Raw genomic sequence first — 27938 nt, 5'->3', positions numbered from 1 at the left:
CGCAGATGGGCTGCTGAATCTCGTCCTGATGGGTTTGTTCTCCTATGCTGTGCCATGCATTTATGAAGTGGTTGGTTTGTTTCCCCAACGTATAGATCTGCACATGGCTCACTGCATTGTACTGCATAGACCACATTGCTTAGTTTGTGTCTGTCTGTACTTATGCAACACATTAAACCACAAGGGGAATGTAACATGGCTGATAATAAAAAGCTTAGCACGCTGTGTGATCTTACTTGCTCACTAATAAGTTAAGAGTTTTATGAAAATAGCTATTATCCATCAATTCAAACCAACTCACAAAATTGTGTGGGGAAAAAAGAAGGCATCCCAACATAGGAGCCTTGGTGGAGCAGTGGGCTAATGCCTCCTTAAGTAACACCAGCTGCCTGCAATTAGTGCAGGTTCACGTCCCAGGAGGCTCAAGGTTGACTCAGCCTTCCATCCTTCCAAGGTAGGTAAAATGAGGACCCAGATTGTTGGGGGCAATTAAGCTGACTTTGTAATAATGCCGCTTGGGGTGTGTGTGAAAACCCTAATAAGCAGGCATATACATAGAATGAAGGCTATTGCTAAGCACATTGGTTTGTGCTTAAATTGTAAGCCGCCCTGAGTCTTCGGAGAAGGGCGGGATATAAATGGGATTAAAATAAAAATAAATAAAATATATTTCTTTGAGCTCCTAGAAGAAAAGTGGACGAAGCAAGCAAACTAAGAGGTTCTTCATATTTTTAATTACCTGGAAAACCCATATCTAAATTTACTTTCTGGACATCCAGGAAGAAAGTTTTCATCAATTTCAGTCAGAATAATACTCATCAATAAGCTTCTCAATCTGCTGCTATCCACAAATACAGGTAGCCTTGTACTTGCAACAGTTTGCTTAGTAACTGTTCAAAGTTACAACGGCACTGAAAAAAGTCACTTATAACTATTTTTCACATTTACAACCGCTGCAGCAACCCCACAGTCACCTGATCAAAAATCAGCCGCTTGGCAACTGGCTCACGTTTATGATGGTTGCAGTGTCCCGGGGTCACGTGATCACCTTTGGTGACCTTCTGACAAGCAAAGTCAACAGGGAAGCCAGATTCACTTAACAACTGTGTTGCTAACTTAACAACTGCGGTTGTTCATTTAACAACTGTGGCAAGAAAGGTTGTAAAATGGGGCAAAACTCATTTCAGAACTGCCTTTTAACAACAGAAATGTTGGGCTCAGTCGGGATTGTAAGTTGAGGACTATCTGTATATTGAATTATGACTTTCACCTTCTGCTGGCTCTCATGAAAGTTGCACTTCAGCACTATAGCTGTTGGAGACCAGACTTGGAGAGACTAATCTTGTCTTTAATATGCCATGGGAATTCCAAAGCATGCGACGATGCCTTTTGCTATGGAAGCACGGGTCATACTGAATTCAAGATCCTCTAAGAATGGAGTATCCAATGGAATGTAATACTATTTCCATCTCCCAAAATTACCTGCTGCAGTTGACTTGCAGAACACCATCTTGCTTAATGTATTCACTATCTTCCCCATTTTCACCCATTCCACCAGCTAGAAATGGGTTAAAAATATTTGTGGTCAAAGAACTGTCTTGTGATGATTTCCTCCATGCTACATTGGACTAAATGAGATTGAATTCTGATTCAGTGGTTGCGGATACAGAGGGATTGTTTTACAAACTGTGAACCAGGCCATTACATTAAGCCAGAAGAATAGAAAGAGTATTGATACTTTAAAACAGACATGTCAAACACAAGGCCCGGGGGCCGGATCTGGCCCGTGAAGTGGTTTCATGTGGCCCTCGAAGCCATCCTGGAAACAGTGAGGGAATGGCCCCCACTGCCTTGGCCCTGGTCCAGAGACCCTCCTTCTGCCAGAGACCCTCAGATCTGTCCCACTCCTGCCCAGGCCCCCATAGGCACCCTTGATGCGAACGATGTAGAGCTGGCCACGCCCACCCAGTAGGCCATATGCACTCTAGCCACGCCCACCCAGTAGGCCACGCCCACCCAGTAGGCCACGCCCACCCAGGCCACACCCACCCAGCCCCCGGAGGGCAACCGCAATGCTGATGCGGCCCTCAGTGAAATTGAGTTTGACACCCCTGCTTTAAAACATTGGTGTTGGAAAAGCCTCCTTAGAATACTATGGAAACAAACAGATAGAATGAGCAAATAAGTTCAAGGTTTTCTCTCAAAGTACAAAGGATCAAGCTGAAATTATTATATTTTGGAAATGTTATGTGAATAGACTTTTAGAGAAATCTATAATGCTTTGAACAGTGGAAGGAAAGAGAAAGATGACCAGTAGCAAGATGGATGAACTCAGCTATGTTGGCTATGGGGACACCATTGGAAAACCTAAAAGACCAGATTAGGGACAAATTGTCATAGGGAAAAATCTACCTTTGTGGTCACTAAGAGTCCACATTTACTTAATAGTGCATGATCAAACTGATGTGAGGGCAATAATAATAATTTAGTAAAGCCAGGTTTTAACTTTAGATGTTAAAAAAATTACTAGAACTGCAGCAAGTGAAATAGGTGTGTCCTGTGACTTATTGTTGGGGGCAATATTCTGACTCTGTCAACTGCTTAGTGAGTAGTTAAAGTACTGTGAAGCGGTATATAAGTCTAAGTACTATTACTACTCTGATATGAGCTTGGATATATATCAACTATTTCTGCAGAACAATTTGTATACTGCACTGGATGGCCACACAGGGGCAGTATGAGCAAAATGATCTTTTGTTGTGTGGGCGGCCACAGCTTGTTGGGTTTGCTATTTTTAATCCTTTTTTTAAAAAAATTGTTCAGCCTTTCTCTTAATATTTTATCTATTTCTTTCTATGGGTGTTCCTTCACTTGGTATGCATTGGTTTATTTCACAGATGGTCACATACTTGTAAAAGTAAGTTTATGCTACTTTAGAGGAAATAAAACATTATCATCACTACCACCACCGTGTAACCAGAACTGGTATGTAGCATTCTTCACTTCCTAATTTTATTTTCTGAAGAGGGTAGATTTAGCAAAATTCCCCTGCCACGGGTGGCTGGGCTTGCTCATGCTGAGTTATCTCAGATGCATAATGCAACAAAGATATTGCTGAATCTATGCTATTTTTGGAGATTGATCTATAAGCCTAATGCTGCAGAACCAGCAAAGTGCAGTTTCTATGGCTATGTTCACATAAGTGGGTCAAGTAAAGATGCAGCTTGGTTCAGCCTTGGTTGGGGAGCTTGAAAACAAAGATTCAAAGTGTCTGATAGTTTATGTTTGAATGTACAGTATTGTGCAAATGGACTCTATATAGTGACCAGGCCGAGGTATATCACATGAACACAGCATGGGGGAGTTAGTGGAATGTCTGGATGAGAACAGAGGCTTTCTTTGGCATTGCTATGGTCAACCAGACCAATGCTTTTGCCACTCTTTCAGTGCCACATTGATGCCACTGTCTGTCCTTGTCCCATCTGATTGGTAAAACATCTAAGATTCAATGCTGGTGATTACCAGGACAAGGACGTACTATTTTCTGCAAAATAGTTGGACACTGTCTTCTTCCAGGATATTGTTGTTGTTGTTTTTTCCGTTTGCCAGTCTTGTATACACCTCTGGGATTTCCTGATGCTCTCCCATCCAAAAGATGTCCAGGTCCAGCCCAGTTTAGCTTTTGTAAGATGAGATGAGGCTAAGCAACATCAAATTAAGCTATGGAAATAGAAGTTAAGTGATATTGTGTACATGTTTGGTTCTACATCTGCTAGAAATCTGAGGATCCAGGTTTCTGGCAGGATGTAGCCATTTGCTTCTATATGCAGATGAGACATTCCTATGCTACTTCTCTCTTCTTTTCTATTTTCCATCTCTCTTGTGTTAAACATGTTGCAAGTTTCTCGTTCCACAAAGAACAAGTTTCTAGAAATGTTTGATTCATTGTGACCACTGTAAGCCATTTTTCCTATTCAATGCTTCTGTGCTTGGTGAGCAATCATGAGAAAGAAGATCACTTATTTTCCATGACCTCACATTGTGTAGCTTTACTCTTTGTAGAGCCTGGAGGTTGTTAGCTCAGCACAAATCCTCCTCCATTGTTTTCCACCCTGCTGTGGCTTGAGGGCTTTCATTTTCAGACAGTGCTGGGAAATTTGACAGTGCTGGATATCATGCAGTAGGTAAGCTCAAATATTAGGCTGACTTCTGAAGATCCTCCGGGATGCCTCAAAAACAGATCCGGATCCCAGGGTCAGCAGCTGCCTCTTGGATCCAGACTATAGCAGACTGTCTTGATTCCGTTGCACCTTGCTCCCTCTGCTCGGTGGGTCTGGGTGACTGAAGGCCTTTTGCTCGCCAAACACATGTCCGTTTCACACTCCTCCTCTCTAGGAAGTGGGCAGCCAGACCCAGGGGAGTGGCTTCATTTAAAACACATACTGTAGCTGTGAAGGAGAGTAGCGAAGGAGTTTCAAAGTTTATTTCCCCTGCACGGGTTCTACGGCAAGTCCCTTACCCCCACTGGCATCGTCCTTGGAAGGTTCGAGGCCGACCTCTGCCAAAAAAAAAAAGTAGCCTGGATCGACCTCAAGGTGAGTTTCCTGACCTGCGGAGCAAGGGAAACGCTGCGCGACAGCCCAGCAGGTCCGCGTTGCGTGCCGAGGCAGGTTTCCTGCTTGGTTTTAGAGGCGCGTTAAAGCGTTGGCACCGCGCTTGAAGTCTGACACACGTAACTGCAGGCAGGGAGAAGTAAAGACGCAACCAGGAAGTGGGCGCGAGGGTGCCTTTAGCAGACGGGCCTGCCAAAAGAAAGAGAAAGAAAGAGGGAGGGAGGGGGAGAAGGAAGGAGGGGGCGCTTCGTCGGAAGCGGCTTTTTTTTCCCCCCTGCTCCCTCCTTTGGATCCAAGAAGCAAAGTGGCGCGAGGTTGCTCTTGATCCCCCTCTAAACGGCTTTCGGCTTCGAAGGTGGGCTGAAAGGTAGGCGAGGCGACCCGGGCGCTTGTTGCCACTTCTCTCCCACTCTTTTGTTTCCTCCTCTCTCTCTCTCTCTCTCTTTTTCTTGTTCTCCGAAGGCGGCGATACCTACCCGAGAAATGCCAACCGTACTTTTTCCAGCCAGGCTTGACCCTGGAGAAGCAGGCGGGGGTAGAGAGGCAGCGTGGCCCTCCAGCTCTGCGCGCACTTTCGGGCGTCCCCTCGGCTCTGCTCCGCGGTTTCTTCCAGCCGGTCTGGGACCCAAAGGCTGCTAGGGCTGAGTCGCCCTTGGAAGCCGCGCTTCCCAAGGTCCGGAGCGCGCAGGAGACGGAATTTCTGCTCCGGCCAGTCTTCGGGTTAGGCGTGTCCCTAGGAAAGGGAAGAGAGGCCGGGGGCGCCAGGTGGAGAATCGCAGACTCCCCCGGCGGAATGAAGAATGCGCACCCGACCGGCGCTGCGCTAACTCTTAGGCTGGATTCGCACAACATGCCGGACTATGTTAAAATGGACCGGGTAGTAGTAGATTGGGCTTAGCGTGATATTGGAAACCGAGCTGCCGTCTCGATACATCATCGTATGACTCAATCTGTCTCTAAAATTTACGTGTGTCCGTTTCGCGTGGTATATAAAAGTACCGGTTTAGATTTGTTAATTCGGATGTAACTTTGGAGTTGATGGCTCAATGGATAAGCTGATTGGACTGCATTCCTTTTTTAAAAATTCTTTTTATGCTAATTTAGAATGGGGAGGGGGAGGGAAAACATTGGCAAAAAGTTGATGGCCAGACAGTTAATCTCCAGCAGTTATATTATGGCTTTTGTCCTTGCAAAGTGATTGACGTTTGATTTGATAAGACTGATTATGTTCTAGAGAGAGGACCAGGCTGTAATGGATGCCTGTGCATCAGTGCCACCTTATTTACTGTACTGTTTCTCTTTAGAATTAAGTGCCTCTCTGAGTTCAGAGAATCTCTCTTCTGGAAAAGGATCATTTCTAATCAGGAGATCTGTCAAACATTGCAGGTTGCTCTGCCGAGTAGATGGTTTGCAATATAAGAGGGACAAGAGGCTTTTAAAGGCTAATGGATGCTTTTGAGGCATAAGAAGGGGAGATGACAGACTTTTTGAGGTGGGCTGTGACCTACAATGGTAATATTTTTTAAGATGTGTATGTATACTCTCTCTCTCTCTCTCTCTCTCTCTCTCTCTCTCTCTCTCTCTCTGTGTGTGTGTGTGTGTGTGTGTGTGTGTGTGTGTGTGTGTGTATACATATACATATACATAAAGGTAAAGGTAAAGGTTCCCCCGCACATGCGTGCTAGTCGTTTCCAACTCTAGGGGCCGGTGCTCATCTCCGTTTCAAAGCCGAAGAGCCAGCGCTTGTCCGAGGACGTCTCCTTGGCCATGTGGCCGGCATGACTAGACACCAAAGGCGCATGGAACGCTGTTACCTTCCCACCGTAGTGGTCCCTATTTTTCTACTTGCATTTTTACGTGCTTTCGAACTGCTAGGTTGGCAGAAGCTGGGACAAGTAACAGGCGCTCACTCTGTTATATATATACATACATACATACATATATATGGCATCCTTAATAGAATTTGGATTTTACCTAATTCCTTGCTTTGCATTTGGGTGCACAGTGGGGCTTGCTTTTACTCGGGCCCTACAAATATTTTTGTGTTAACATTTGGGGGGGGGGATAAAAGGGCTGGAAAGTAAAACTCAGATTTTACCACTGAAGGTGAATGCTTTCTGACTTTAATTCTTTATATCTTCTGACATGGCACTTGTTTATTTTTTAATATGTAAAATTTAGTAAGTTTTTGGTGGTGGTGGGGACAAATTGTAAAGAAACAAGAGAAATTTCCTAATCATAATGGGAGTAATATAGATGTGTAATAGTAAAAAGATGTCCCTTGAAAGAATAAGCATTGGATACAAAGCTGCCTGGACTCAGTGATTTTTAGGAAGTCTTTTCTACTCTTCTTTAGTTGTTATGGAAAAAGAAAGGTATTCTGTACATGTCCTAATATACTTTCTAGCTATTTGCTCCAGGTAGAGCTACGATTTTAAAGATGGCCGTGGAGAAGAAGTAGAAATCATGGAGAAGCTGGAAATATTCTTGCCCACTGTTAAATATTCTAGCCCGTTAACTTGCTAACTTCTTAACTAAGCAAATCATGGCTAAGTTCAATATTTGAGTCAGATCATAAAGTGGAAAGTTCTGTCTTTTGCTTGTCAACAGCTATATGCCGAAGTTCTCACTTCTAACTGGCTTTATTTCGTTTTCTCCTCCTTTCCCCGCCCCCCCAAAAAAAGTCAGAAAAGATGGCCTTGTTTGGTCTGCAAATTTTAAATAGAACGCTGGTTTGAATTTACATGAGTGCATGAGTGATTATTATGTCTATTGGGGATCACAGTGCTATTTCATACTCTGAGAACCCTTTCCTCTCCTTCATCTCCCACAATCTTCAGAAGGAAGGTTAGGCTCTGAATTATTCTCTGGAATTGCCCCTAGAGTTATAATTGCCTAAGGGATGTATTTGATATGGCGTGTTTGCTTTTGGGGGTGAGGATATGTATCAAACCCGTGGAATCTTTCTCTTTCCAATGTTTGTTCTGTCAAAATCTAGAAAGACTGCAGCCTGAACAAAGGATGTAAATAGGCGTACATCTTGTAAAGCATTTGTTGTCCATTTGGGCCCCCAAAACCTAATGCAAGTTTTCAGTGCAAATGTATCAAGCTTCCTGTTTGTAAATAAGATTTTCACCACATTGGTAAAAATAGGGGGTGGGGCGGGGAAGGAGCAAATGAGACATACATCTTGTCTTTGGACAGAATCACGTATGGATAGAGATGAGGTTCATAGAAGATGGGTTCACACAACATGTTCATTGTTTTGTGAAACCTGGCCATTGCCCTAGCATGTGGCACCCAGCCAGAGATTCCGAAAAATACCATCTGTACATGTAGAAAATGAGCAAGTAGCAAGGAGAAGATGTTAGAATGCTTATCCTTGACAGGTTAATTAAGTGCAAATGCAATGATATGTCTGGAACTGATTCTTGAAAGAGCCGTAATATGTAATGGTATAGTCCAAATTCAGGTTAACCTCCTTGCAAAAAAGGATTCTGATTTGAAGTTTTGTGCTTCATTGTGACAGAACCTACAGTACTCAGTTCTTGACAAGTTTATCTTTGATCTCTGGATAGGAATGCATTTCTAGCAGTGGCCAGCAAAAGGATAATAGTGATATTTCTCCAGTTGCTTGCTGCCAGAATTTGGAACTCAGATATATATTTTCTGAACATGGAGGTCTGGTCTTGCTATCACAGTTGATAATTGCTGATGCACCTTCATAGAATTTCTTCAGTATCCTTAAATCATCGTAAGTTATAGAAAGAATTAAACTGGCCAGTAGTTAGCCAATTTGGGGGAGGCTGGGTGGGGGGGAGAAGAAGAAGAGAGAAGTCTATATGAGTTTAAGCCTGTCCTTGTGCCAGCTAACAATCGGTGATTGCTCATGGTACAAAATGTATACAATTTGCACTAGCTTTCCTAGTGAATCTTGGAGGTTATAATATGAGCATCACACTGAAAATTCTCAGGTGAAGGTCAAATTTTATTAACAACTCCTTCACACCAAATGTCAGTTTCCAAAATTGAAATCCTAACTCCTTAAGCATCCTCTTGAAAGCCCTGCAGCTTTCAAATAGACATATTTAACACTGACTGTGAATTAGGCTCTTGTTACCTTGCTTGGAGCTGTTTGTGGAAAAATCTCTAGAGATGTGGATTTAAATTCAGAATTGCAATAACCAAGCTATCTGAACAAAAAAGAATTATATTCAGCATTCATATTAATAATGATTTTTCATAATTGTGCAGTGTATATAGTTATGTATTACAGACAGCTTGACATGTATTCTTTGGTTATTGATTTTTGAGAAAGTTGCTTTCTGTGTGGCAGAAGAGGCAGAATTAACACCTAAAGTTACAGATATATTTTTTAAAAAAAAATTCAAAAAAGTTGCAATGTTTAGGAAACTTTTTAGAGAAATTTCCATCTTCTTTCCCATATCTGTGCTAAAAATGAGATTTGTTTTCTGCAAATGACTATCATCAAGTTCAATTATGCAATGGAGTGCATATGTGCAAATTTAATTAAGTTGCTTATTGCTAAATTAAATACATGTTTACAGACTTTTCAAGGACTGAGTAAGTTGATAAAAGGGAACAGATATTCTACAGTCTAAAGATATAGCTTAAAGTAACATGAAAAACTGCAGTCAGAGTTTTCTCAGATTTTTTTAAAGGAAAGATTGAAAGTGATAATGAACTACAGAAACTAAAGGAAGTTTAACCCTTCCGTACTATCCAAGTTTCCTTATTCAAGTCATCTCATTTCTCCTACCTGGAAAAATATACAGACATGTATACCGAAAATAGTCCAGTATTTTGTGAGGATTAGTATTGTGAGGATTAGAAATGTGTTAATCAATACCAGGCTGGTATGTTCATAAAATCAAAACTGTATCAAAACATTAGCTCAAATATTCTCATAGGGTTTTTTTCCTAGGAAGTTATTTGAGGGCATCAAGGATTATATCGGCTCTAGCTCACTCTTGTCTTGTTACATGAAGGCAAAGATCTCTGTTGGAGAGAATGACCATTGGCATTACCAAAGCTCTTCCTTTTCCTTAGGGGAAAAATCTAATTTATTTGATTAATGCAAGATGCTTAAATCATAAAGTGAGCAATGGAGCAAGAAGATACCAGAGTTGACACTAAATTATATTTTATTTCAGCAAAGGATCACAACTAATATAGTGTCAAAAGATTCAGGGTAAAAATTTACCAGGTGTACCTACAGTACATAATACAAACTTTAAAAATTGATCTGGAGTTCATATGTTGGCAGTTCTATGTTCTGGCTCGTATCCAGCTACCACTTCAAACAGGTGAAGGGCACACAGGTTAAAGGCCCATTCCACAGTAATCTGGCAGTATTGTATATGATGGACAATCTTGTCACATGTCATCGTTGTAGTCTTGTTCATCATGCTGAAAGCTATTCAGAGAAATAAATGTTGCTGGTGGATAACAAAACAAAAATATTAGACATCTTTCATGATGTAGCAGGAGTTCAGTATTGTCACCCAATTTAACGTTAGCCACCTCTCAACATCTCTGTTGTCAAATAAGGGACATGCACAGCTACAGGTACAATATAGGTAGTACCTCGCTCAATAGTAGTAACTGAGAGAGGGGTCTTGGAGTCCTAGTGAACAATATGAACCAGCATGTGCTGCAGCTGCCAAAAAAGCCAACACAGTTCTAGGCTGTATTAACAGAGGGATAGAATCAAGATGACGTGAAATGTTTATAATGCCTTGGTAAGGTCACACATGGAATACTGTATCCAGTTTTGGTCACCATGATGTAAAAAAGATGTTGAGACTAGAAAGAGTGCAGAAAAGAGCAACAAAGATGATCAGGGGACTAGAGGCTAAAACATATAAAGAATGGTTGTTGGAATTGGTTATATTCAGCTTAATAAAGAGAAGGGCTAGGGATGGCATGATAGCAATGTTACAATATCTCAGGGGCTGCCACAAAGAAGAGGGAGTCAAGCTAGCCTTACATTTCAAATCTATAAGGGGCTGCCATAAAGAAGAGGGGGAATCAACCTATTCTCCAAAGCACTTGAGGACAGGACAAGAAGCAATGGATGGAAACTAACCAAAGAGAGAAGCAAGCTAGAACTAAGCAGAAATTTCCTGACAGTTAGAACAATTAATCAGTGGAACAACTTGCCTCCAGAAGTTGTGAATGCTCCAACACTGGAAGTTTTTAAGAAGAGATTGGACAGCCGTTTGTCTGAAATGATATAGGGTTTCCTGCCTAAGCAGGTGGTTGGACTAGAAGACCTCCAAGGTCCCTTCCAACTCTGTTGTTCTATTCTATTCTATTCTATTCTATTCTATTCTATTCTATTCTATTCTATTCTATTCTATTCTATTCTATTCTATTCTATGATGATCAGAAGGAAGGTGAATGGACTCAGTTATGGGAACAATGGGTGCAGTGTTGGAAGACTTGAAAGACTCTGTTAGGGACACAGATCATCATGGAGAAAATCCATGGGCTTGCTAGGAATTGAAAAATATTTGATGGCACATAATCAATCACAATGGAAGGACCAACACTGATTTTTCATGGAAGAAGATACATTTCTTCAGATGGTCCCTCTTGTGCCTACTGGCATCCTTCTTATTCAAATGGCAACCTGCAAATGGAGTATAAGAATGTTATCACATTAAAAAAACTATTCATAAAATATGAAAGCCTTGTTATCATCCCTTTCACTTCCTAGAACAATTACTCCCTGCTCTGACATGTGACATTGTTGTTCTATTCTAGAAAAAGTCTCACAACCACACTTTCCTTATTTATTTATTTATTTATTTAGATGTGAGCAGGGTTTGGTATACTTTCCCTCCTCAGGAATGAGAATGGTATGCTCTGCTTATGAGGAGGAACTGCAGCTAACTGGCACAGTCACATAACACTAGGAATGTGTAATATTTCACATTCAAAGGGAAAAAGCTGCTTAGGAGCGTGCAGGAATAGCACCTCTCTGCAACTCCATAAACTAAAATTTTCTCTTCTAGGGGTTATGCTGCAATGTGGAGAGCTGCTAGATTAGAGGTTCCCAATCTTTGGGGCACCAGGGACTGGTTATGTGGAGAAAGGTTTTTCCACAGACAGGAGAGGGTGTGGTTTTGTGTGCTCTCTCATCCTGCGGATGGGGCTTTCCTTGTTTGTGAGGCCCAGTTGCTGGCATGCCATGGCCCGGTACTTGTCTGTGGACCCAGGGTTGGGGCCTCCTATGCTAGATAATTTTGGGGGGAAAAACTTCAAAAAAAGAAGAGTTACAAACAGGTGCTACACGAGGACTCCCACATGTTTGTAGTGGGTTAGGACGCTGAGCTTGTCGATCAGAAGGTCGGCAGTTTGGCGGGTCAAATCCCGAGTGCCGCGTAGCAGAGTGAGCGCCTGTTACTCGTCCCAGCTTCTGCCAACCTAGCAGTTCGAAAGCACGTAAAAATGCAAGTAGAAAAATAGGGACCACTACGGTGGGAAGGTAACAGCGTTCTGTGCGCCTTTGGCGTCTAGTCATGCTGGCCACATGACCATGGAGACGTCCTCGGACAAGCGCTGGCTCTTCGGCTTTGAAACGGAGATGAGCACCGGCCCCTAGAGTTGGAAACGACTAGCACACATGTGCGGGGGAACCTTTACCTTTACCTTTTACCTTTTATTTTAAGTCTATAAAATTGCTTTATTTATTGATATTTATTTAGAAACTGTCTTCTCCCTCATAAAAGCTATATATAAATACAGTTAAAACAAGAATAAAAAAATAAAAAAAATATTATAAGGCAGGGATTTTTTGCATATGGAAGTGCCTGGGCATGTTTATATCAAAATAGATCTATGCTAGTTGGGGATGAAATAGGCCAACACATAGACAACAGCTTATACAATACTGGATGAGATGAACCAGTAGCTTCTGAGACAGTCTTTGGGTAGCATCACCAATATGAAGATAATACATTTTTTGTTCTTTGATTCTTGGGCACGCTTCCACTTTCTACCGTGTTCCTGCAGAACAGCTGCTGTTCATGAACACTGTGTTCCCTCTTTTCTTTTCTTTGGAAGACACTCCTACTTCCTCATCCTTTCCATACTGAGTGTTTTACCTATCTGCAAGCATAACTGCAGGCGTGATTGAGTGAGCAATAATAGTGCTGGGAAGTTGATTTTTCCTTTAAATTGGCATTAGCTCTTCCTTTTCATTATCAACAATCAGTGCAAGGTTTACAGTGAAACCAGACTCACAGGCAAACGGGATAGGAGAGCACTTGCTTTGATCATATTGCAAGGAATCTGGCTAGCTAGTACAGGGGTTCCCAACCCCCAGTGCGTGGACCAGTACCAAGCTGCGGCATGCCAGCAACTCCGCACAAACAAGCAAAGCCCCATCCGTGGGATGCAGGCAGCACACAAAACCACGCCCCCTCTGGTCCGCAGAAAAACCTCTCTCTACGGAACCGGTCCCTGGTGCCCAAAATGTGGGGGACCCCTGAGCTAGTACATCTTCTGGACCAGAGTTTGTCCAAATGTTTTTGAGCAACAACATTTATTTTTATGTTACACATGCTTTTGGGTTATATCATTGTGATCTAAATGGCTCCAAGAAGTAAGATAAAAATACAGTAACAATTATTGTATTAGTAAAACAAACCATCAAAATAAATCAGAAGCATAATTAGAAGACTCACGATAACTGCCTCTTTTCCCTTTTAGCACTTCTGTTCCCCTGTGTTTTGATTTCATCTAAATATAGTCAGCAAGTCATAATGTGCTTAACCGCAATGTGTTGAACAGACCGCATTTGGCTGGGCTTAGCCATCTTTGGAAGAATAGAATAGAGCTGAAAGGGACCTCGGAGGTCTTCTAGTCTGACCCCCTGCTCGAGCAGGAGAACCTATACCATTTCAGACAAGTGACTGTCCAGTCTCTTCTTAAAAATCTCCAGTGATAGAGTGCTCACAATTTCTGAAGGCAAGTTGTTCCACTGGCTAATTGTCCTCACTGTTAGGAAGTTTCTTCTTAATTCCAGATTGCTTCTCTCCTTAATTAGTTTCCATCCATTGTTTCTTATCCTGCCCTGTGGGTGCTTTGAAAAATACTGTAAGTTGTCCCTCCTCCTCTTTGTGGCAACCTCTCATACTGGAATACTGCTATCATGTTGCCCCAGTTTCTTTTTTTCTTTAGACTAGCCAAACCCAAGCCCTGCAGCCATTCTTCACATGTTTTAGTCTCCAGACCTTGGATCCTTTTAGTTCTCCGAACTTTTTCCAAGGTCTCAACATCTTTTTTGTAGTATGGTGACCAAAATTGATTGAAGTGTTTCAGGTGTAGTTTTACTAAGGTTTTATAACTTCGCATGATCTTGATCTTGATTCTATGCCTCTGTTTATACAACCCAGGATTGTGTTAGCTTTTTTGGCTGCTGCTGCATACTGCTGGCTCATAGAGAATGCCGTCTGGCGGCCCCCAGGGGGAGGTCCTTCTCTGTGGGTGCGCCGGATTTGTGGAACCATTTACCGGTCGAGCTCCGGACGGCGCCCGACCTTCGCTCCTTCCGACGGGATCTTAAGACCTACTTGTTTGAACAAGCCGGCCTAGCCTGATGGGTTTTGGGTTTTATTATTGCTTTTAACGTATTTTAACATTGTTTTAAGGTATTGGGCACTTTGTTTAATTTTTTCTTAATTTTTGTATTCTTGTATCAGTATTTATTGCCCTGTTCACCGCCCTGAGTCCTTCGGGAGAAGGGCGGTATACAAATAAAATTATTATTATTATTATAGTCAAGTGATCGTCCACTAGGACTCCGAGGTCCCTCTCACAGTTGCCGTTTTTAAGCCAGGTCTCAATGCAGTTCAACAGTGAAAAAAAAGGCAGGAATAACCAAATGCACAAGTACTGAATAGACAGCACCTGTGAGAGGGATTTAGGTCCCTGTGAGAGGGATTTAGGTGTCCTAGCAGACCACAGTGTAAATGTGAGCCAGCAGTGTGCTGTAGCTGCCAAAAAAAAAACAATAGAGTCCTTCATCAACAGAAGGATAGCATCAAGATCATGAAAAGTGATAATAATAATAATAATAATAATAATAATAATAATAATAATAATAATAATAATAATAATAATATAAAGTTGGAAGGGACCTTGGAGGTCATCTAGTCCAACCCCCTACTCAGGCAGGAAACCCTATACCATTTCAGGCAAATGGCTGTCCAGTCTCTTCTTAAAAACCTCCAGTGTTGGAGCATTCACCACCTCTGGAGGCAGGTTGTTCCACTGGTTAATTGTTCTAACTGCCAGGAAGTTTCTCCTTAGTTCGAGGTTGCTTCTCTCCTTGACTAGTTTCCATCCATTGCTTCTTGTCCTGCTTTCAGGTGCTCTGGAGAATAGCTTGACTCCCTCTTCTTTGTGGCAGCCCCTGAGATATTGGAACACTGCTATCATGTCACCCCTCACCCTTCTCTTCATTAAACTACACATACCCAATTCCAGCAACCGTTCCCTATATGTTTTAGCCTCCAGCCCCCTAATCATCTTGGTTGCTCTTCTCTGTACCCTTTCTAGAGTCTCGACATCTTTTTTACATCGTGGTGACCAAAACTGGATGCAGTATTCCAGGTGTGGCCTTACTAAAGCATTGTAAAGTGGTATTAGTACTTCACTTGATCTTGATTCTATCCCTCTGTTAATACAGCCTAGCAGTGTGTTGGCTTTTTTGGCAGCTGCAGCACACTGCTAGCTCATATTTAAGTGATTGTCCACTAGGACTCCGAGATCCCTCTCACAGTTACTACTATTGAGCAAGGTGCCACCTATACTATACCTGTGCATTTGATTTTTCCTGCCTAAATGTAGAAGCTTACTTTTTTCACCATTGAATTTCATTTTGTTAGATAGTGCCCAGTGTTCGAGTCTGTCCAGATCCTCCTGTAACTTAAGCCTGTCTTCTGGAACGTTGGCTATTCTAGCCAGCTTGGTGTCATCTTCAAATTTGATGAGTTCCCCATTTATCCCTTTGTCCAAATCGTTGATGAAGATGTTGAAGAGCACTGGGCCCAGAACAGAGCCCTGGGGCACCCCACTACACACTTCCTTCCATGTAGATGCGGTTCCATTGAGGACCACACGCTGAGTACGGCCTGTCAGCCACTTTATACTGCACTAGTACCACTTTATACTGCACTAGTAAGGCTACACTTGGAATATTAGATATAGTTCTAGCCATCATGACACAAAAAGGATAGTGAGTTCCTAGAAAGAGTGCAGAGAAGAGTATCTAAGGTGGTATGGGGTCTGGAGGCTAAACCATATGATGAATGGCTAATGAAACTAGGTTTCTAGAGAAGGCTTAGGAGTGACATGATAACCGCCTTCCAATACTTCAAGGTCTATCATAGGAAACAGCAGGTCACTTTATTCTCCAAAGCGCTTGAGGGTAGGACAAAAAGCAATGGGTGCAAGTTTGTAAATCCAAGTGGAATTAAAGAGAAATTTCCTGGTAGTAAGAACAATGAATCAATGGAACAGCTTGCTTCCTGGACTTGTGGGTGCTCCATCACTGGAGGTCTTCAAGAAAAGATTGGACAGCCATTTGTCTGGGATGGAATAAGAACTCTTGCCTTGGGCAGGGGATTTGACTAAAAGACCTCCAAGGTCCCTTCCAGCCCTATGATTCTATGATACTGTGGTTCTATGAATCATGCGTTCTTTCTTATCAACACGGCATAACTGTGGAGTCCTGTCTTGGTTTGAGCAACTTCTTCCTCTATTTTAAGATTAAAATAGCATGTGTAGGGAAATAACAGAGTAGCCTATGTGAAGACAGTGAGAAGGGAGTCATGCTGCAAGAGGTTTAAGTAAGCAGTTAAGGACAACTGAGGGCGCCAATTCATGCTATACACTTAACCAGATTGAGTAAAGACTTAGCAGAGGCTCTCAGGCAGCATACTACGGTATGCTTGGTTAGTGTTAAATTTGGCTTTGTTTTGCAGCTTCACATATTACATAAACTGAGTCCATTTAGTTAATTATAGTTGTGCCATATAGCTTAATTCAGAAACCAGATTAAGCATGTTGTGTGAATACAGCCAGTTTTTAGAATAGAATTCAAAGAAGCTTTAATTTGGAATAGTTCAAAATTGAAGTAGGGGAGGGTAATTAAATAATTCTCAGCTACTATAGGGGAAAGAATTTCGGTATTTTTTCTTTTTATTTTCAAAACAATAAATGGAAACTTCTGGACTAATATACGGTAATCAATCAATCCATACTGCTTTATATAGAACCAATAGAAATACGGTACTATCCTCTGTCCATTCCTTATGTTTTCCACTAAGCTTTCATGTTTACTGCCAGAATCCAAAGTGACGCACATGGAGCGTGGAAACCCTTGTATTATTCTTCCATTGTTGAGAAACAAAGATAAATACTTTCCCATTATTCAAACCTTGGGTGATAAGATTGTCACTTAATTCTGTTGAAAGCTGTTTATTTCAGCTAACCTCTTTGGAGTGTCATCTTAAGTGGTTTGCTGTTTCTATTATCTATTTGTCTTTTGGACATTTTAAAGACTGTATCCAATATTTGCAACACACCTTTAAACAGTTGACTATGTGCTCTTCTAAAACATGGTGTAGAGGAAAAAAAAATGCTTGGACTTTGTACAGTTGTAGGGGAATCTGCATAATACCAATACAGATTCTAGCTTTTTCCACATCTGTCCTAGGTTTATGACTAAGTGTAAAGTCCATGCATGAATCCATGATTTCAAAGTCACCCTGGCCACAAAAAATGTACTTAATTACTTACATATTTCTTAGATCTATAAGAACTGTCAAACTCAATGTGACTTTGCTTAATGTTTCTACAGAACTGCACTTATTGTTTTCCAGTTTTTGATAGCTGAATTGCACAAAGCAAAATATTGCCCTATTTTCACACAGAGCCTTGACAAGACATTGCAGTGTATGAATGCAATAAATTGTATGATAGAATTACATATTTTAGGAAGCCAGGATTGGCTACTTACTACTTTGTATATACTTGGAAAGAAAACTTATTTTTTGGCACTGTGTCATGTGTGAAGCAGCTCTTGGCATAAATATCCAGCCAACACTCCTCTACTGTGCACATGTTCATATAGAATGTTTAAAATGAGTTTATTGCCTGGGGCATCTTACTCTAGTCTGGCATAGCTTTTGAGTTTAATCATGATGCCAGAAGGGAGAGTAGAAATGTTGGTGATGAGGCAGCCATCCAGATTCCTTCAAAAGCATTTCCTGTAAGATTAAATCAGCACCTTTTCAGAGTTTTAGCCAGAATACATACAGAATAACAGACTAATAGAATAACAGAGGTGGAAGGGACCTTGGAGGTCTTCTAGTCCAACTCCCTGCTCAAGCAGGAAAACCTATACACTTTCAGACAAATAGTTGTCCTATCTCTTCTTAATGGAGTCATTTGGGAACATTGCTGGTGATGACCTATAAAGCCCTACATGGCTTGGGTCCGGGATATCTGAGGGAACACCTGCTGCTGGCATCAAGCTCCCTTCGTCCAGTGCGCTCCCACAGGGAGGGTCTTCTCAGGGTGCCACCGGTAAGAGATTGTCAGCGGACGACACCCAGGGATAGGGCCTTCTCAGTGGGTGCGCCTGCCCTTTGGAACCAGCTGCCAGTGGAGCTGAGGACTGCCCCCGACCTCTGTTCATTCCTCCGGGACCTGAAGACCTGGCTCTTCGAGCTCTCTGGCCCAGGCTGAGGATTCTAATTTTAGCTTTAATCTTAATTTTAACTGGGGTTTTACTTATGCAGGGACGAATATAATTTTTTAAATCTGTTTTTAACTTTTGTATCTTTGTTTTTTAATCACCCTGTAAACCGCCCTGAGTCCTTCAGGAAACGGCGGTATATAAATGTGATAAAATAAAATAAAAATAAGCATTCAGCTTCTGAATCTCTTTTAGAGACAGAGTCCATGACCCTGAGGCACAGACAGAAGCTGTTCACGGACTTACTGGATTCTTAACGGTACTTCAGTAGCTCCTAATATGGGTCTGTTTTGTTTTTGCTCCGTAAATAAAAAGTGGCGATGGGATGCTTTGTCCATCCCATCATGTTACAGATATTAATGTATTTTATTGTTGAGGTTGTTTCCTTGTATTTAGTGTTCATAATGTTTTCAGCAACTTTGTATTCCAGTCCAAGATTGGTGGACTCAAAATAACAGTGATGATGATAATGCAGTGTGGCTTCCTTCTGCTAAGCCTATTTTTGAGCTAGAAATATTAAAGGGAGGTTTTCCTTCTACCAACAGAATAAACAACTGAGAATGTGGCCTGAGACCCATTTTTATAGTCCCAGCTCTCCCAAAATTTGCCAGGAAAACATGGTTGCAAAATGGAAATATTTGGAACCATAACTAATTTCCTTCCTTCCTTCCTTCCTTCCTTCCTTCCTTCCTTCCTTCCTTCCTTCCTTCCTTCCTTCTTTCCTTCCCAAATTTCAGAGGAGAGCAACTAAGATGATCAAAGGCCTGGAGACTAAAACATATGATGAACGGCTGCAGGACTTGGGTTTGGCTAGTCTAAAGAAAAGAAAAAACAGCTGGACTAGAAGACCTCCAAGGTCCCTTCCAGCTTCTGTTCTGCTCTGTTCCTTCTTTCTTTCTGGAAGACAACCATCTTCTGTTAAAAAAAATATAAATGAAAAGATGAAAACTCTTCAAATAAAAATGAGCCAACCATCCTCAAAGGAAAAAAAAGATTACATACACCTTTAATATCCCTCCATCAAGTCTGTGTTCCTTGGAGGCTGAAAATACCTGCAGTCAAAATTCTCTGGGCGTGGAAGGGGGGAAATGGATCCCAAGCACCCAAGTGTTTGAATTATTTGTAGAAATAATAAAAAGGCCAAATACAAATAAAATAAATAAGATGCCTGGAAAGAGGAAGAATTTAGGAAGTTTGTAGAGTGGGAAGCAAAGCACCTGTGGTTGCATGAAAGCTGGAATCAGAATCAGAATACAGCTGGAAGGAACCTTGGAGGTCTTCTAGTCCAGCCCCTTACTTAAGCAAGCAATCCTATACTATTTCAGACTAGTGACTGTCCAGTCTCTTCTTAAAAACCTGGAGTGCCCACAATTTTTGAAGGCAAGCTGTTCCACTGGTTAATTGTCTTCACTGTCAGGAAGTTTCTCCTTAATTCCAGGTTGCTTCTCTCCTTGATTAGTTTCCACCCATTGTTTCTTGTCCTGCCCTCTAGTGCTTTGGAGAATAGTTTGACCCCCTCCTCTTTGTGGCAACCTCTCAAATGCTGGAATGCTGCGGTCATCTTCCCCCTAGTCTTTCTTTTCTCTAGAAAAGGAAGGGCATAGGAAGTAGACTTTGTGTGCCATTGGCTGCCTGAGATGTTTTCAGTTTTATTTTTCTTATCGTTATCTCCTAAAAGATTTTGTTGCATGCTGGTGCCCTGTCAGGATTTATCAATTCTCATACCTGCTGAGTCAGCAGAAAATTCTCTGTGTGTGCCTATGATTATGCACAGGCATGCAATTGGCCCACACAATTGTTATTTTATATTGATGCAATACTTCAGACCCCTTGAACTCCCCATCCCTAAACTGCAGCCCTTGTTTTTTTAAAGAACTAAGCATCTCAACTCCTCATTCTAAAAGCAGTGAACTATAAAGGAAGACCATCTCAGCCTATGGTAGTAGATGATGGATTGGGGGAAGATATTTTAGATAATTCCTTTTGCAGTCGAATAGCTAATAAAACATTATAAATACAGCTTCTTGTCCAAAAATTATGCTCCTTTTTGATGCTTTCAAGCAAAGATTATGTGGTTAATCATGTGTTCTACTTTATTAATGAATAAAGAACTCATATTTGCATATAAATCAAATACTTCTCAAGGGATAAATAACATTGTTTTGTTTTTAGATAAAGATTTGTCTGAAATTAGTGCTTATCCCTGCTTTATACATCATGTGTGAAGTCTGAAAGTTTCATTCCAAGTGTACAACTGCTGCACTTGTTATTAATGCTGACAATTTAAATCCTAAATTTAAGGCCAGGATAAAATTACGAGATTCTTTTCTGTAATCCTGTTTTGGATGAATGAATGAATGAATGAATGAATGAATGAATGAATGAATGAACGAACAAATGAATGAATGAATGAACGAACAAATGAATGAATGAATGGTGATGAAGAAAGGCAGGGCCTTCTCAGTGGCTATTCCATTATTATGAAAAATCAATCCTGGCAGTTTGCCCACCTATTAGAAAATAAGTTTTTTTCCCATGGGCTTTGTGTAAAGGTTATGCATTATTTATAACATTCAGCTTTAATGTATTTTAAACTCAATTTTATAATACTGTCATGTTAAGCTATTGTCAGTTGCCTCCAGTAATACCTCATCAGCATAACAAGGTTGGGACAAGAATTTTTATATAAAAACATTTTTAATAATTATTTTTTAATTTTGAAGCATGTTTATGTTTACTCAGAATTATAATTTGACTGAGCTTTCTTCAATTTATCACTTGCAAAGAAAATGAACCACAGCATCCATTATTTTCAGCTAACATAGATAGGGATGAGAGAATTTGCAGTCAAACACAACTACGAGGCACAGTATAACTGAAAATTGGCTATTTTGAACCAAAGGTCCTTTTTCAAAAGGCACCTGGGCTTTGTTTTTCCTTGAAGATGTTTCATTTCTCATCCAAGAAGCTTATTCAGTTCAAAACTCAGAACTGAAGAAGCTTCTTATGTTAGATGTTTTGTGCCAGCCATGGCAGTTCCCCAAAAAAGGTCATCAGATGGGAGCAAAGAGGCTTCTTTGCTCCCACTGGTGGGTCAGGGGTCCCCGTCCCCTGCAGCCCCATTGGCGAGAGAGTTTTATGGTAAGGGAGGGGCTGAGACCCCCCATAAATACCTCTGCTCAAGGGGCTGCTAGCTAGCTTGCTTGCTCTCTCTGTTCTCTTTGTTCTCTCTTCTGCTTGCTTGCAACCCAGGCATGGAGGCCTCCATGCCAGGGAACTCTTTCTATTTACTTTATCGTTAAATAAAGCTTTGAATGATCGCATTCCTGCGTGATGCCTTTTACTTGGAAGCACCTTAACGATCCATCGACCTCGTGAGACCATCTCACATCTTAGATGAGAAGCAAAACATTTTCAAGGAAAAACAAAGTCCAGTTGCCTTTTGAAAAAGCACCTTGGGGTCAACCATGACTTGGATGACCGAAAATCTCCATAGACATTTAACTATGCACTTTGGGGTGGCTATTTTGGACTTTTCCAAGACACTGCATAAGAAATATCACAATGGGTTGAAATAGGGAATCCAGTTTTATGAAGCAACAGCAGAAATACTTTTAGTCTTCAGTCAGAGGACTCCAAATCTGGAAGTCATACTTTAACCCCATCTGGCCATGACAGGAATATCCAGCTTGCAACTCTGGCCTGCTGGCTATGCTCCAGTTGCATGCATTTTTCTTTTTCTGTTTACTTCCGGAGAAATGGCTTGCAGCCTGGCAGGAAATGTTGGCTGTGAGCAGAAATGAATCATTCTTGGATAGTAACTGAGGAGCTCAGAAAAAATTTAAATGTGCTTTCCATCAGAAGCATTTGCTGAGTTTCATTTGATGCTTAACATTCAAGAGTGGAGATGACTATAAAAAGAAAGTGAAAGGAAATAAAGGGGAGGGAAGACGAAAGGGGCGGGCAGTCAGGACTTGTTGTTCCGGATGCAGCAGAGGCTGTGAAATGACAAATATGGAGACCATCTGTGGTGGAGTGAATCATGAGGGTTAGGGAAAGCTAAGGCAGCAAATGCAGAAGAGAAAATGAGAGGCAGTTCTAAAACGCACTCTCCAGCTTCACAGATACAAGAAGCCATCATCTGAATCAAGATCTGATGCGAACAAGCACTCTGCAAAGCCCTGATGAGGGCTTGAAAACAGCATCCTATTTCAGCTACATCCTTAACCACTAACTGCTGATAGTTAGAGATAAGCTGCCAATGCATAGGTTGTTGTTTTTTTTTCTGGGTAAGAGGCATTGTTGCATTCCTGACATGTATTTTACTCCTTTTAAGTGTGTTGTTCTGGGTAAAAAATACATACATGCTGCCTCTGGGGGAAATATAACTGCATTCTCCACATCTTGTAACAGGATGTTATGTAAGTTAAAGATCTCACATGTCTGTCTGGGTACAAGACTGGGGAGGGCTGGTGTGCTGTAGGGAGATTTTTGCTCATCCTGGGTTTGCAAGTTGGGTGATTCTAAGAGAAGGCCACCTGGTACAATTTTTCGCCTTGTGAAAAAAGTTGATTTTCCCCAATTTTGCATGATTTTTTTTTTACTTCTGTCTTATCCCATAAGGACCAATTCAATTAAGAAAAGTCAATTCTTCTCCAAAAAGGAAATGGTAATACCTTCTCCTGGATCTGGATATCATCCATGCTACCACCTTCAAAAGTAACTGAGATAATCAAACATCTGTTTTGATTAGTAGTTTCATTCTCTTACCTCTCACTTTGAGTCTCTGCTTTGCACATCTAACTCTTTCGGTGATTTTTTTTTTCCCCTGTGTTTTCATGCTATCTGCACATGGTAACACATTTATGTTGAGTTGGATTGGCTCAAAACTGAAATAAACAGACGAAACTGTTTTGCTTCAATGCAGTCTTTGGATAAAGACTGCATTGGATAAATCAACACAGGGTTTAATTCACTTGGAAAATCCCCTGCAGAACATCCCATCCTTGAAGCAAGCTTTTTCCTCCCCCCTTTACTCTTCCATCCATATCACACATAATCCAAGGCCATCTAAAGAAGCTGAATGGTGTGAGTTTCAGAGCTAATGAAAGGAAGTATTTTTTCTTTTTCATCAGTCCCCAGTTAAATTGTAGTACTCACTACCAGAACTTGCAATGCTAGCCAACCTGAATTTCTTTACAGGGATTGAGACAAATCCATAAGGCTAGCAATGATAATATAGAGCTCTTATCATTTTTTGCAGTAACGGAGTTGTCATGTCTCTCAGTACCGGTTGCTGGGGAACACGAGTGGGAGGTGTTATGTGCTGTTATGAATGGGTACTAGATGGCCACATTAGATTTCCTGAATCCAAAAAGGAACATCTTGAATCCTGGTTGCTAGGGAGCAACAGTGGAGAAAGACTGTTATAGCCCATCTTGTACAAGGTGACCTTCTCTTGACCATTGGGTGACACTGAATACTGGATGAGGAGAACCTCCAACCTGATTCCACAGGACTCTCCTTATGTTCCTAAGGAGTTCACGCCCCATATTATCAAATGCTCCTTTACACAAGTGTATGTCCCTTGAATTGATTCACTGGCAAGTGAACAGAATACTGAACTGTGGTACCTAGGAATGATCTCGGGAAATGGGCCCAAGGATGCTGCCTAGAGATTTGTCAGATCAGATGCTGTCTCGCATCATTCATGACTGGATGGTAGGTGGGGCAAGAGGCTCAAAAGAGACCCTCCCTAATTCTCAGGAATAAAGAAGATGGGGGGAGGGGAATTGTACAGGTAACTCTTGACCTACAGCTACAATTGAGCCCAAAATTTCTGTTGCTAAGTGAGACATTTGTTAAGTGACTTTTGCCACATTTTACGACCTTTGTTGCCACAGTTGTTAAGTGAATCACTGCAATTGTTGAGTTAGTAACACGGTGGTTAAGTGAACCGGGCTTCCCCACTGACTCTGCTTGTCAGAAGGTTGCAAAATGTGGTCACAGGACTCCGAGACGCTGCAACCTTCATAAATATCAACCGGTTGCCAAACATCCGAAGTTTGATTATGTGACCGTGGGGATGTTGCAACGGTGGTGTGCAAAACAGTCATAAATCACTTTTTTCAGTGTCATTGTAACTTCGAATGGTCACTAAATGACTGGTTGTAAATCGAGGGCTACCTATACTTTCAAACTTGCATGTTTCTGTTAATGTAATGTAATAAAGTAGAATTAGCTAACCTGGTCATGTTTCCTGACTGGCTTGTCTGATAAGGCTGATAGGAACTAGATGAGACTTTGGTCAGTTCTATCAGGGCAGGTTTCCTTTTATTATATTATGCTGCCCAAAGTGAATTTCTAGCAGTTCACGTCCTACAGCACTGTTTCTCAACCTTGGCAACTTTAGGATACGTAAAGTTCAACTTCCAGAATTCTCCAGCCAATATGCTGAAGTCCACACAACATAAAGTTGCCATGGTTGAGAAGCACTGCCCTAAATCACCAAGAGGTAAGTTTTGGCTATCCAAGTTCATATTTTGCAGCTCTCAGAATTTCATCTGACTGTTTGCTGTTCCCCTTCATTCTGAGAGGAGTTATAACAGAACAGAGTATAACAGAACAACAGATTTGGAAAAGACCTGGAGTCTTCTAGTCCAGGGGTCCCCAACCTCTGGTCCATGGACCAGCACCGGTCTGCAGCATGCCAACAAGCAGGCCTCACAAACAAGCAAAGCTCCATTCTTGGGTTGCAGACAGTATTCAAAACTACACCCGCTCTGGTCCACGGAAAAACCTTTCTCCATGACACCGGTCCCTGGTGCCCAAAAGGTTGGGAATCTCTGTTCTAGTCCAACCCCCTTCTTAGATAGAAAACCTTGTCCAATCTCTTCTTAAAAACCTCCAGTGTTGGAGCACCCACAACTACTGGAGGCAAGTCAATTAATTGTTCTAACTGTCAGGAAATTTTTCCTTAGTTCTAGGTTGCTTCTCTCCTTGATTAGTTTTCATCTATTGCTTCTTGTCCTGTGTTCAGGTGCTTTGGAGAATAGGTTGATTCTCCCTCTTCTTTATGGCAGCCCCTTATAGATTTGAAATGTAAGGCTAGTCATAAAAATGGCACATCATCATTTCAAAAAGCAGAATTGCCTACATATGGCAGCCCCACCCACATGTGTGATGTGGTTACCTCCCACCACCACCACACACACACACACACTTTGTGGCCTTCAGCCTAATCTCTTCCCCCAAATATTGGGTAGCCCATGGCTCTTATTTTACTTTTTTTTATGCCTCGCTACAAGAAGAAAGGATCTCCATATGTTGATCAGTGTGATAGGGACTGAATAATATTTTTGCTTTTAATCCTGGATCAGAACAATTTGCAATGTAAAATAAAATATGTGAGAAGGTGTTCCTCCTTGCCCCTTTGTTAATTCTGTCATAATCTCGCTATGTTGCTCAAAATATCTGCCAAATAGTCTGTTATGAGTTGGTATTGCATATTTACATATTTAAATTCAATTAACCATTGAGCGGTTTGTGGGCATTTTTTTTCTTTTCTTTTAAATAATATTTAAACTTACATTGACTAACAAAACACTGAAAATAAAAATCAGGATAAGAACTAATGAAGCAAGCATATTTTGTGAGGAAATAAAAATAAATTTGATATTAAGGGAAGTACAATACGGAAGAGTTGATGTGGTGAGGTGTTGTATTTAGATAAGGGCCTCTCGAGTTCAATCCATCATTAGCCATGGAAATTTTGTGGAGAATCTGAGCCAGTCACTCTCTCTTAATCGGACCTACTTCACAAGGTTGTTGTTATGGGGGGGAAATGGAGGAGAGTCTGCTGTGTATGCAATCTTGGACATCTGGAATGGAAAACCCATCAGTATCAATAAATAAAGTAGCTCTTGCACAGATAAAGGGAATTTATCAGGATTACTTTATAAATAGAACTATAAACCTTGAAATCAAAATGGAATAAAATAATAATTTGAGATTTTTTTAGACTCTCCCTGTTGACTTCACATTTTGCCAAACAAAGAAAATTGTACCTCAGTTTTCTAATATTTTGCTATTTTAAATTTAGCCTGTCACTTCAGAAATTGTATGGCTTCCTTGTGCTGCACCTCTTTGGCTTGGTAATGGATAATAAATATTAATATTGTGTATTTTTTCCAAATTTTCTAAAAAAAATAATCAAAATAATGAGAGTAATTAAAAGGCTATTGCAATCAGAGATAACAATATGTATCTATATCATTATAAGCCCCTCCGATACAATCTAGAATGGTTAATGTAATGCAGTTTCAAAGCACCATCTATGAATTATTTTTATACTTGGTTTGTGATGACTTGCTAAAATAGATTGAAAAGGAAGTTTATACTTTGCCCAGCTGACTCATCCAATTCAGGTCCTCTTCTGATGTTATTTAAAGACCCGTAAGACAGCTTTTAGTATTTTATATAGACGTTCTGTATACAGTATTACTGATGAAATTTTATTGATCTAAGGTGAAGTATATCTTTCTTTGTAACATTTTTGATTAGTAAGATTTGATAAGCTTGAGGGGAAAAAACCTCTGCTACATTTGTCTCACTTGAAACTTGGAACTTAGGATCCATTCTTCTGCACAATGAATTCAGTATGCATAATTTAATTTATTTTTTTTAATTTTATTAGATTTATATACCACCCTTTCCCGAAGGACTCAGGGCGGTTTACAGGGAAGTTAAAATCAGCAATACAAAATACAAAAGTTAAAAAACAATTTAAAAAGATTAAATTATCCCTTAAAATAAAAACCCCAGTTAAAAATTCTCAGCCTGGGCTGGAGAGCTCAAAGAGCCAGGTCTTCAGGTCCCGGCGGAATGAATGAAGGTCAGGGGCAGTCCTAAGCTCCACGGGCAGCTGGTTCCAGAGGGCAGGCGCACCCAAAGAGAAGGCCCTCCCCCTGGGTGTTATCCGCCGGCAGTCTTTTACCGCCGGCACCCTGAGAAGACCCTCCCTGTGTGAGCACACTGGACGAAGAGAACTTGATGCTGGCAGAAGGTGTTCCCTCAAATATCCCGGACCCAAGCCATTTAGGGCTTTATAGGTCATCACCAGCACCTTGAATCTCACCCGGAGGGCAACCGGAAGCCAATGCAGCTCGCGGAGTAGAGGTGCTACATGGGAGTATCAGGAAGCCCCCATCACAACTCGCGCGGCCGCATTCTGCACCAGTTGAAGCCTCCGAGTGGCCCTCAAGGGCAGCCCCATGTAGAGAGCGTTGCAGTAGTCTAAACGGGAGGTCACGAGCGCATGAGTGACTGTCCGTAGGGCATCTCTGTCCAGGTAGGGTCACAACTGGCGCACCAGGCGAACCTGGGCAAAACCCACTCTGGTCACGGCACCTATACGGTCTTCAAAATTGAGCCGTGAGTCCAGGAGGATGCCCAAGTTACGTAAATCAGCCTCACAGTTAGAAAAGTATTTAAATGCCTCAAAGGCTCTTTTTAAGAGCTCACTTCAAACA

At 41.3% G+C, this 27938-nt stretch overlaps 1 protein-coding gene across 8 annotated transcripts in view; it reads left to right on the top strand.

Annotated features, from left to right (window-relative positions):
• Window positions 1-4747: 4747 nt before the first annotated feature.
• PTK2B (protein tyrosine kinase 2 beta) overlaps window positions 4748-27938 on the top strand; it is a 111154-nt gene continuing 87963 nt past the window's right edge. For 7 of the 8 annotated variants that reach the window (XM_083348664.1, XM_083348662.1, XM_083348663.1 and 4 more), the window contains exon 1: window positions 4755-4980. The gene's annotated coding sequence lies outside the window, so the exon portion shown is untranslated. Of the gene's footprint in view, window positions 4981-27938 lie in introns of all 8 variants that reach the window. The other variant, XM_083348658.1, reaches the window with a different exon arrangement.

The sequence above is a fragment of the Vipera ursinii genome (assembly GCF_947247035.1).
Source record: "Vipera ursinii genome assembly, chromosome: 1".
In the NCBI taxonomy this organism is placed as follows: domain Eukaryota; kingdom Metazoa; phylum Chordata; class Lepidosauria; order Squamata; family Viperidae; genus Vipera; species Vipera ursinii.
The sequence above is the reverse complement of the archived record's forward strand: the minus strand, read 5'-3'. Positions and strand labels throughout refer to the sequence as shown.